The sequence below is a fragment of the Macrobrachium rosenbergii genome, chromosome 4 (genome assembly GCF_040412425.1).
Source record: "Macrobrachium rosenbergii isolate ZJJX-2024 chromosome 4, ASM4041242v1, whole genome shotgun sequence".
In the NCBI taxonomy this organism is placed as follows: domain Eukaryota; kingdom Metazoa; phylum Arthropoda; class Malacostraca; order Decapoda; family Palaemonidae; genus Macrobrachium; species Macrobrachium rosenbergii.
In genome coordinates, this window is record NC_089744.1 from 55,345,662 (window position 1) to 55,358,359 (window position 12,698).

The window sequence follows — 12,698 nt, forward strand, 5'->3', positions numbered from 1 at the left end:
ATCTTTGTACATTTTAGATATTTTATTTATTTAACACTCAATTTTTTTCCTTTAAAACTGGAAGGAACACAATCAGTTAAGAGACAGGAATGCACTACGGGGCCAAAAAAAAAAAAAAAAAATTGTGAAGAATAGATTGAACAAAATATTCTAAAAAAAAAATAAAGCTTATAGTTATTAAAAAAACTTTGGAAAATCTTCATTAAACGTAACTTTCTACATTTTCCGAGAAGGCCCTTCAAGAAATTCACCCTGAGAACGAAATGGTTTCGTACAGATCGTGGTGATGCGTCCTCATAAAAAGAGCAGAGAGATTTGGAAAGTGTGTTGGGAGAACCACTTCCGATAGCCAGTAAGGAAGGGGTAAAAAGCGCCCTTGTTTATGGAAAAACATTACGCGAGACTGCAGGAGCTTTCGGTTACCCTCCACCGCTCGATTTCATTCCCACTGGCCGATGGGAATGAGCCATATCTTTGAGCTGCACGGGTCTTGGAACTTGTTATGTAGTATAAGAAGTATCAAGCACGCAACTGCTTTCAGGCAAAATCCTAATATCTAAAAAAAAAATTATATCTTTACATTTTAGGAGAGTAACACAACTAACTAATTCTAAGCCCACCTGGGCCCCCCCCAAAAAAAAATGCCATAAGAAGCCTTATTTTTTACCCTGAGTGTGGTCAGACCAACAGCCTTCTAACCATAGAACACTGTGCAAAATATTTACAAAAAATCCTTAATAAATAAAATAAGCTCGTCGAAGCTTTTGTACGGTACGTTACGTCCCGTATCGACACTTATTTTACTGTCAGTTTTGACGGTATGGGTATACGCAAGTGCACGGTGGAAGTTCGGTGCACAGGAGTTCATCCATGATTCAGTCATCCTCGTCTATTCTTGGGAGTCACACCCTGTTACGGGAAATGAATTAATGTCGCAAAAATTGATTTGTGGGTACGTAATAGTTTATGAAAATTAAGGTTGGTTCAAGTAAAAAAAAAAAAAAAAAAACAATTCTTAGCTTGCGATGTGTCTACTACTGCTCTCTCTCTCTCTCTCTCTCTCTCTCTCTCTCTCTCTCTCTCTCTCTCTCTCTCTCTCTTTCCACCCCCAATTCCCTTCCAGCTTTTGTGTGGCTCAAGGGAAACCTGTTACTAATTTGTACGCAACTGACTGAAGGGTTTGGGTAGGTCTTTAACCAAGAGGGCATATCTTAAATGTCAGCGTCTTGTTGCAGTGATTGACCTGTGTTTGTATCTCGCAGATATATTTGTATTCGCAAATATATCCTTTGCATAACGGTAACCAAGAGAACAAAATCAATTTGGTTACTGTACTGCAAAATGTGACTGAAAACACAGAGGAAGGGGGTGCTTTCTAGAGTTTAAATGTCCAAGGAGAAAGAACTGATGAAAACACTTAAAAATTCGCGATCTCAGTATCACTACAAGGTCCAAGCAATTAAACAAACAACTGGATAATATGGAAATTCATGAGACCCCAACTTAAACTCAACACAAACTAGGTAAAGCATACACTGAACGCGCAACATCTGTGCAATAAGACACCTACCCCGAATGAAATGGACCCCATATTAATCAGAACAGTGCATACGACCTGCGGTTGGTCAACTTCCCCTGCCAGTGGATCCAGATCATGTAATTCTGTCCCTTCCATAGGGAACATAGTAGCTAAGTCGCACCTGCACCTCATAAACGCACTCCTTCGATCCGTCGGAGGACTGGGCGCTGCTGAGCGGTTCATAAAGGGTTGGCGGTTTATGGCTATTTCACGACTCGGGTTTATGGGTTGTTGTGTCTGCCAGAGGGTTGTGATGTATTCGTCTCCTTGTCTGCTCTCTCTCTCTCTCTCTCTCTCTCTCTCTCTCTCTCTCTCTCTCTCTCTCTCTCGCTTTCGCGATGCCAGTGCTGGGATGTATCAGAGTTGCTGATTACTTGCAACACGGAACAATCTGTAGTCGTGCAAAACACTGGATTACAGCTCCCAAAATATTACCTGTCAATTGCCCTCTGATAAACAGATAACCATTTGTCTCTCTCGCATAAATCCCTAGTTCATACTAATCAAATCTACGCACACAGTAACTCTTGTGAGAGAAAACCCTATCTGACTTTTAATTACTTATATGTATGAAAATTGAGCCAGTAAGTTTATCCCTTCCCACATTATTTCATCGCTAATCCAGCAGATTAAATTCAAAACTAACCTACTAACAATTCTTAGGAATGACAGTACCCCTCTGTCGACAACATTCTTCCACAAATCAAATAAAGTTATATCATGCTCCCAAGAAGTGTGCAACAGGAAATACCTAAATGATGATGACACGAATAGAGAAAACTTGTTTTACTCGATATATAATACCTTAGAAATAATAACACCTCGAATCTTTATGCCTCTGGCGCTATAAGATTTCTAAGGAGGGGTTGCTACTGCAATAGATGCTTGACAGGTTCCTCTGCTCAAGATAACGCTGTCATTTTATTCTCGTAGTTTAACTAATAACAAAATCAAAAGTGACAAAAACCATCGTTATAGGGAATAAAACGATGCTACAACAAAACAAATCCCCCAGCCAACCTGACGCGGATTTATGCCAAGGGTAGAATAACAGAGGTTTAGATCTAAAAATCATGGAGATGGCAGCGAAACAAAAGACCAAGTAAAGCGTACAAAGTGTATTCTCTGACCCACACCAATAATCCACTGCATCAATATCAAACATCAGCGAAAGAGTTTGACAGGGGGACGACGGAGGGAGGGGGCGGGGCGGTCCTGATTGTCGCTTCCCGTAATAACCCTTCTCCCTTTTTTCACTTTTATCAAAATCAAAATCTGTGGGTTTCCGATTGAGTCTGCATTTTACAGTCCACCTGGGAATCACTCTCGGTAACCGCGCTGGCTCCTGATTTTATAGCTTAAAATCCTTTTAGCATGAGGGAACTATATTAAGCTGTAGCACCATCGCCTAGGGGAGGAAAACGAACGGGCAGAAGGGAGGAAAGGAGACAGAGAAATGGGAAGGGGGCGAAGGGGGAGGGGGAGTGAAAGTGATGGAATACACGTCAAAAAAAAAAAAACTTACTGGTCATAAATGAAGTTATGGCTAAAATCTCCCCGCCGGAAAAAAAATGAAAATAAATATGAGTACTTTCGACAACGATAAGGAACGGGAGAAAAATGGCAAATTTCTGCCCGCTTATCGTCGTAAAAAAAGAGTAACAAGTTCTTTTTCGCCACTAAACGGGTTAAATTCAGGGAAATTTTTCCCTCCTGAATATAAAAGCTATATACATTTCATATGCTTTTAATGGTGCAATAAAGCGGACCTTTATTGCGGCTAAACACTGAATCCCTAAAAACGAAGCTACGGTTTCTTCGAAAGGACCCATAATGTTTTGCTCGCAATAAGGGTCTATTTCGAATGCAAGCATATATACATTAACACACACAATCTCTCTCTCTCTCTCTCTCTCTCTCTCTCTCACAATGTAAAAAATTCGAAAGATCGCATCACGTAAAGCCAAAAGAAACGAAAAGGATGGTTTTATATGTTTTGGAACAGTTAATAGGCAATCAATCCCTTAGTGGACTATCGGCAGTTCCTGGGAAATTAATCTCCCAGACTACAGAAATAAAAATCTCGAGCCTCAGAAATAAAATCTCCCAGGCTTCACAGTAGACAAGAATCATTCCTTGTCAACAACTGGCTGGTAGCCGATTTTGCATGCCCAATACCAGCACGGGTTCAGGTTCCTGGAGTAGCCCTGTGATGTGTCATTAGTGTCTATCCAGTCATTTTACACAACTGAATTTGTATTGGGTCTAAAACACTAGACACTCCATCACGAGTGGTGACTGTTTGCAGTTCCCCAAAATTAACTACGCAATTAAGGTGCAGTTGTGAAGACTCAGTAACTTCCGCCAGGATGGATACTTCATATAAATTCACATATTCAGATCTGCATGAAGTTATAGCTATAGTTAAAGCAAGGTGCGAGTATCCTCAGTTTCCGATGGTAAACGTTCTACGAAGTGGTGTCAATACCAACCACTTCGTGTCATCAGTGAGGAGTGACTAATTTCAGTTAAGTAAATCTTCAATTAGTCGGAATGCCGTGGCGTGAATTCCCAATAATTAAATGTGCAGTGCTCGCTGTGAAATAGTCCAGTTCCAAATGCCCTTAATATCCAAAAGTGAAATCCCGAACGTCCTCAATATCCAGCGGTGAAATCCCAAACGTCCTCAATATCCAGCAGTGAAATCCCAAATGTCTTTAATGCCTGCAGTGAAATCCCGAACGTCCTCAACATCCAACACTGAAATCCCGAACGTCCTCAACATCCAACACTGAAATCCCAAATGTCCTTAATACCCAACAATGAAATCCTGAATGTCCTCAGTATACAACAGTGAAATCCTAAATGTCCTTAATACCCAACAGTGAAATCCCGAAATGTCCTTATATCCAACAGTGAAATCCCAATTGTCCTTAATACCCAACAGTGAAATCCTGAATGTCCTCAGTAGCCAACAGTGAAATCCTAAATGTCCTTAATACCCAACAGTGAAATCCCAAATGTCCTCTATATCCAACAGTGAAATTCCTTAATACCCAACAGTGAAATCCCAAAAGTCCTCAATATCCAACAGTGAAATCCTAAATGTCCTTAATTCCCTACAGTGAAAACCCGAATGTCCTCAGTATCCAACAGTGAAATCTCGAACGTCCTCGATATCCAACAGTGAAATCCTGAACATCCTCGATGTCCAGCAGTGAAATCTCTAATGTCCTCAATATCAAACGCTGAAATCCCAAATATCCTCAATATCCAACAGTGAAATCCCGAATGTCCTCGATATCCAACAGTGAAATTCTGAATGTCCTTATTATCAAACGGTGAAATGAAAAATATCCTCAATATCTAACAGTGAAATCTCGAATGTCCTCTATGTCGAACAACGAAACCCCGAATGTTCTCAATATCCAACTGTGGAATCCCGAATGTCCTCGATATCTAACAGTAAAATCCAGAACGTCCTCAATATCCAACCGTGAAACCCTGAATCGTCCTCGATACCCAACTGTGAAATCCCGAATGTCCACAGTATCCAGCAGTGAAATTCCGATTGTCCTCGATATCCAACAGTGAAATTAGGGAGTTGTCATTATAAAGACAGTTACTTGGCAGAGGACAGAGTTCAAGAACTGAATGATCAAGCACAAACCGTCTTCGCTACTTTGTCCGTCCACAAATTCCTGGGTCTTGTAAGTTATGAGGACGAGGCTAGTGTGTTGGCTAAGCACAAATTTCAGCTGTTAACCGTTCTCACTCGGCACTTGCTCAGATTATCTTTTTTCCCAAATTAAAACAAATAAAACCAAACTCTCACCTTAAAGAACTTCTTTGTCGTTGTTATGATTGGGACTCTGAGGTTCATTAGCTATGACACATCAACTGTTCCTATTACTGTTTATAACAATAAACATTTTTTCAATCATTATCACTAAACCTGCTGACAAACTGTTGCTCTTATATAACTACTACTACTACTACTACTACTACTACTACTACTACTATTCATTAATACATCTACTTAAATGTAATAAAGAACGTATTTAAGTTTCATTCACGCGAAAAAAAAATTAAGAACACACTGCACATACGGAGTAATCCCAAAATTCAATTAGTAGGGCAAATGTCAACACCTCATTTTCAGCAATCACCGCTTTCATTCATTTTCCAGCAATTCACACTTGGTATCCAAAGCTGCCTCTGCCAATAAAGTGGACCAATTGACCTCGGAGTCAAAAGTCATGACCTTTTGGAAAAGGTCAGCGACACCATGTCACAACAGACGGTGTTGGGTATTTCGTATCAGAGCTGGCTGGGATAATATTAATCACTGCTCCGGCTTACAGACAACTGAAGTGTTTAATTAAATTCATACATACATACATACATTCATATACAGACACACATATCACAATATAAGTGTGTATGTATGTATGTATGTATGTATATATATACATTATATATATATAGTATATATATACACTATATATATATATATATATATATATATATATATATATATATATATATATATATATATATATATATATATATATATATATATATATATATACGCAGATAGAGAGAGAGAGAGAGAGAGAGAGAGAGAATATCAAACATCCTTTGGGATATGAAAGATACATTCCTTCTTTGCCAGTGAAGGAAATGAGAGACTCACGTCAGTCGGAAAGTAATTAGGATCCTTTCCCTACACGATAAATAATGGGTCCCATGATGACCCTTCCTTACAGCGGAAGTCGCGTTACCAATGTCTATTTTTTTTCGAACCTGAACATTTGAAAGGAGACATAAGGAAAGATGCTTGGAATGCTGACATGTAACTGAAATTCATTTAAATTAGATTGAAGGATAAGCCTGTATTTTAAACTCGAGATAGACCAACATGAAAGTGACGTTAACGTTCGCTCGCCCCTGAAGATGGCGACATGTATTTTGAATGCAACGACTCGCACTCCCCATTTCAGAATGTTATTTATGGATGAAGAATGATTCCGCGCGGGTGAAAGAACGTCTCACTCCTTGTAAATGAGCCAGAAGATTTAACAAGTTTGTCGGTGCATTCTCCGTCCTTCTGGGACCCCGTGGATAATGCTTCATCACATCCTTTTTCAGTCGCGTTCCTTGTAACCCATTAAAACTTTGTATCTCTTCGGGGAAAAGACCTGTCACGGGCATACAAGTTGAACGTCGGGAAATGGTTTGCCTCGTCACAAGGATAGGCAGGAGGACTAGGTTGCCAAAACCGTGAATTTACATTGAAATATTTTGGTATGTGAAGAACTGCGTCTCAGAATGCACTGTTTGTTTTAGACAGTTTAAGAATCAAACAGAAAAACGTAATGAGTGAAGCGTAGTAAATCAGCTGAAGACATTGATAAGATTCCAGGTTATTCTATAGAAACAAAAATTCGAGATCTAAGCGTCTCTCCGACCATGAAGATGTTGATATATCAAAACAAATAATGAAATATTCAGCCCAAATAGTTCGCAATAGCTACACAATCCGAATATCAGCTAAGTTGTGTCAATCACGCAGCTTGATCCAGTAGAGAACACAATATCCAATTTTTTCACAGATGAATTAATAGAAAAAATTATTATTAAGCCAACACACAGAGAATAGGACCATTTCTTATGAAATTCGGTGAACTTGCGTATACGCTGGGACACAAATGCAGTAACCAAAGTGAGCAAATAAATTTACGATATCAAATATCGTAACTGTCAGAACCTCATCAAATGATTAGACAAAGAAGATGATGAAGTAGAAGAAGGCGGAAGGGAGGAATTACCAAGAATAATAAGCAATTTCGTTAAAATCTCCAGTGTCTCATCGCCAGTGCATCATGTTGTAAAAACGTCATGGATGCTTAAAAGAGTTTATGGGGTGGCTTCAAGAGACAAGGAGAGACCAGGAATAAATTATAAACTGCAGCGCTCTATGGTGTAAGCATTTAAATACACTCTAATATGAAATTTTAAAGTGAATAACTTGCATATAAAATTATATTTAAAAATCATCTTATGTCAAGTTCCCTAATACTGAACTATTATTATTAGTTACTCTCTCTCTCTCTCTCTCTCTCTCTCTCTCTCTCTCTCTCTCTCTCTCTCTCTCTCTCTCTCTCTAATAGGCATAATTTCCTCTCAATAAAAAAGTGAACAACTTCCGCATGAAATTATATTAAAAAATCATCTTGTTACATCAGTATCCTAAACTTACTGTAATATAAATATAATTATTTTTATACTCTCTCTCTCTCTCTCTCTGTCTCTCTCTCTCTCTTTAATATCCATAATTTCCTCTCGCAATGAAACAGTGAACAACTTACGTATGCAATTATTATTTTTAAAAATAATTATGTCACCATTCTAACCATACTGTAATATAATTTTTTATATTTGTTTTCTTTCTGTCTGTCTGTCTGTCTAATATCCACAATTTCCCCTCTCATTAAAAAAGCGAGAAACTTTTGTATGAAATTATATTTAAAAATCCTCTTATGTCAGTAGTCTAACCTTGCTGTAATATCACTATCTTTCTATATTTGTTTCTGTCTGTCAGTCTTGTGATGTCTGCATCTATAATTCAATAAAAAAAGTGAACTAAACCATTTAAAACTCATCTTGTGATGTCTAATATAAATGTTTTTATATTTGTTTCTCTCTCTCTCTCTCTCTCTCTCTCTCTCTCTCTCTCTCTCTCTCTCTCTCTCTCTCTCTCTCTCTCTCTCTTTCCATAGTATCCATACTTTCGTATCCATCTCCCCATATAATCCCCATTCAAGACCACTCCTCCCAGCCGGTCCCGGGTAAGACCTCGTATCATAAATATATCACGAGGCAGGAGGGGGATGGTCAAAAGCTATACGCACATTAATGGGCTAAAACTAATTATAGGGTATTGTGTGCGCGTGGGTGTTAGAAAATGGGGCTCAAAGACAGATTTGTAGGGAATGCAACCTTTATCTTCGTAAGGATCACTCGTTTGTTTAAGTAATATCAATTTGAGAATTGCGGCTTGACTTTTGGCTGGCTGCTCCATCTATCTCTTTTTTTTTTTTTTTTTTTGTAGCAGGGTGATAATTTTCCCCAAGGGTTCAGTCGCGAAAAAAACGGTTAAATAAAAAGTTTAGTTTCTTTTGTCTGCACATTTTCACTAATAATGTAAACTACTTATTTAAATTATTGTTAAAATCCGATTATTAAACAATTGCTCATAGGAGGAAGGTTGCAGATTGATTTTAGTATTAAATATTATGTCAAGTTCAGTATAATTTATGGAATACAAACACTCTCTCTCTCTCTCTCTCACACACACACACACACACACACACACACACACACGCGCGCGCGCGATAGAGAGAGAGAGAGAGAGAGAGAGAGAGAGAGAGAGAGAGAGAGAGAGAGAGACACTCACACACTCTCTCTCTCTCTCTCTCGTGTGTGTGTGTGTGTGTGTGTGTGTTTGTATCCCATAAATGTCACACTCTACAAGTAACTCTCCCCTATATGATATAAAATATTAACCACACAAAATAGCTCAAAATTTCTATAAGGGTTTGTGTATGTGGTGTGTGTATATATATATATATATATATACATATATATATATATATATATATATATATATATATATATATATATATATATATATATATATATATATATATATATATATATATATTATTTCGGATGCTGGTTCGAATCCAGCTCAGTTCGTCAGAATTTCTTCACACACACACACATATATATATATATAACCCTTATAGAAGTATTGAGAGTTATTTTGTATGGTTACTATAGTATTATATCTTATAGAGGAGCATTGCTTATAGAGTGCGAGATTGTAACAGGTATCAGATGCCACTTCTGCACTGAACGCGAAAATGAATCATCATGGACTGTGTAGTTCGGTGACTATCTTGAAATCTGCTGCCGATTTTGGGAACTCGCTTCCTTCTTTTGTTTACCCGGGCTTCTATAACCATTTATCCTTCAAAAGACAATTCTCTCCCTCTTTCTTATTCAATTTTGGGCCGTAGGCCAGCTAGGGTCATTGGTTGGTATTTTCGTTGGCTTTAAAAAAAATAATAATAATAAATTTAAAAAACACACACACACGCACAAAAGACAGGAATTGGTGTGCTTTCGTAAAAGATCGCTTTCCATTTCATGTTCTTTTCTTTCTCGTCTCGTGTTGGAAGTTCCTATAAGCACTACATATTTGCTCCAGTCACATATATTTCCAGTGCGAAGTCCTAAAACTCCTTTATTTGTGCTGCAAGAGTCCTCGAGTCTTAAGTCTACTTCAGGGCTCATGTCAGTTTGTTTACTTCAATGATGCATGTGCAGGAAATTATCACCAAAGTCAATTAAAGATTGATAAATAGATAAAAGAGAAAAACATCATAGAATCAACCTTATTTCTTTATTAACTATGGCCACCAACGATGTCATGTAAATTAGCTAGACTTTGACTTTCTAGAAGTTTGCCATTAAGACAGTTAGTTGTAAAAAGGCTTAAACAAAATATCTAAATTGTCAGACGCCATAAGGGACAAACGGGTCAAATGCTGTAGAAAGTACATGGATATAGTAACAGAGAGAGAGAGAGAGAGAGAGAGAGAGAGAGAGAGAGAGAGAGAGAGAGAGAGAGAGACACACACACACACGGAATTATATCAGAGGAACAGCAACAATAAATATCTGGACGCGGCCATTATCGTGACGGCTTAGATGGTTCATTATCAGTGTAGAGAAAATGAGATCCGTATTAATTATTTGGGTCAATTGATCGTTCGGACTGAATGGCGACAAGGGCCGGGATGACGATGGCCCAGGAGGGAGGAAATGGATGAAGAGGCGAAATAATAAAGAGAATAATGGAGATTACAAGGGTGACGTCGAAGGGGGCGCGAGGGCAAACTGCCGAATTTGTAAGGTGAAGGAAGGGTGGAGGAAATCCGCGAAGTGTAAGAGAAGGAACACAAAGCGGTTACGGGATAAAAAGAGAAAAGAAATGAAACTGCAGGTAGGGCGAGATGTCTTGCTTGATCTTATTAATTTCTCTTCAAATTACGGAAGATTGCTCTAAATTCTGTTACAACATATTTCAAGTTCTCGACCAAAATGAAATCCCTAAAAATTAAAGGAAAATTTATTGAATGTATAAATAAGGCCCATTTCACATGTGCGTATGCGCAAATAAAAGTGTAAAATTGAAATGTAAATACACTGGCATAGTCAAATGCAAGAAGACAGAGAGAGAGAGAGAGAGAGAGAGAGAGAGAGAGAGAGAGAGAGAGAGAGAGAGAGAGAGAGAAACGATAATAACACCAATATAGCTCGTTGTTATTCAACATTCCGTTAAGTTTTAGGCCTATCCTTCTTCCTTTCGCCTGTAAAAAGACGGTTCGCAGTTGCTGGTAAAATACTGCTTCCCTCTCGACACCCGTCGCCAGTCAAAGGTGTAGTTAGCAATCTACATCTGCATTTAGCCTTCCCTTCTACAGCTCTAATTCCTAAAACTTGTAATTGTGAAGTCGAATTCTTTCACCACAAACTAATTGGTAACCTTTTTTATCAAATCGTCATCTCTACATATCTCGCCTTTCTTACTTCACATATTTTAAAAAAAATCATTTATATAAAGGTTCTATTTTATTTCGTTCGTTTTCATTATCCACACTTCCATATATATATGCATATGAGTCACAAGTAAGTTGTTACAGTTTTAATTACCTACAAATCAAACAAGATTAAAATGACAAGACATTATTAAACGTCAGTCACAAATATTTACTTTGATCCGCATTTTTAAGCACAATATCTGTTGGCAATATCATAACACTGTGCAAAGACAGAGCATAAAAATGGCAATATATCTTCAATATGGCAGTCAAATACTTTAATAATTTTACTGTTTTCTTTAAGAAACAGACCAATTATTTAACTATACGTGGCATAAATAAAGAAAAAATGGAAAATTACCATGAACTTTTTCGAATTACCATTCCCCCGTTGCCTTTATACAATTATTTAAAAGGTGCTGTCACAGACAGCTGCTCATTCTTACCCTTCTAGAATTACAGTGACCATTTTTCTACAACGCCTATACACGCAACAGATCCCCCTTATCTTCCTGCCTTATCGTCACACGCTTCTCTTCCTTGGTCGTAGCCATGAGATTAATAACAGCCCTTTGTTAAACTGTTTGGCAACTGACTTCATCATGGTGAGATTCGAAAAACAATCATCGATTTTCTTTTGAGCTTCAGTGCTCAATGGAATTAAAACAATACTAATTCGCATTACTAAGAGACACAAATATAATCGTATCTTATTTAATATGGATGACTTTCTACATTTAAATGAGGTCATGATAATAATAATCATAAAGCTTTTGGCACGATATTACACTTAAATGAATAATTCCATTGACAGTCATGCCAAAATCACGAAATTCAAACATTTTTATTTTCGCACCAAAATGAATAATTCCATCTATACTCATGCCAAAGTAAAAAATTGTGAAGAACACTTTTCAAGGTAAAAGCTTTTCACTCTTAAACAGTAAAAAAAAAGAAAAAAAAAAGAGATACACTGATTATATAGGATTCTAGTATATAGAGGAACTGTAGATGGAAGATGCAAGAGGTAAGAATGCCATAAGTCCCTATTAAAATACTTTTTTCAGTAATCACATTTGCCTCACCCCGGGAAAGTAATTCTTGCACAGTTGTAGGGAACCCTGCATGTATTTATGATTGGCAGATTTAATGTTTAAACGCATCTTTATATAAGTATAAATAAAAAGTAACAAATTATTTGTTTTAATATTCTGACTGCAGATGGAAAAAACAGCACCCAACTCAGGCCGAGAATTCACCCACTTCGCTGAACAGAGACAAATTACCTTTTGCCATCATCGTCTCCTAAAACTATAAACAAAGAATACCATTAAGAAACCCCAGGTGTCCTTTAGGGCGGGACGGAAAAATTAGCAGGTGAGTGGGCTGGGAGGGACAGTCCTAGCGATGGGTGCAATGATAAACATATCCTGTGGAAAGGACACCAG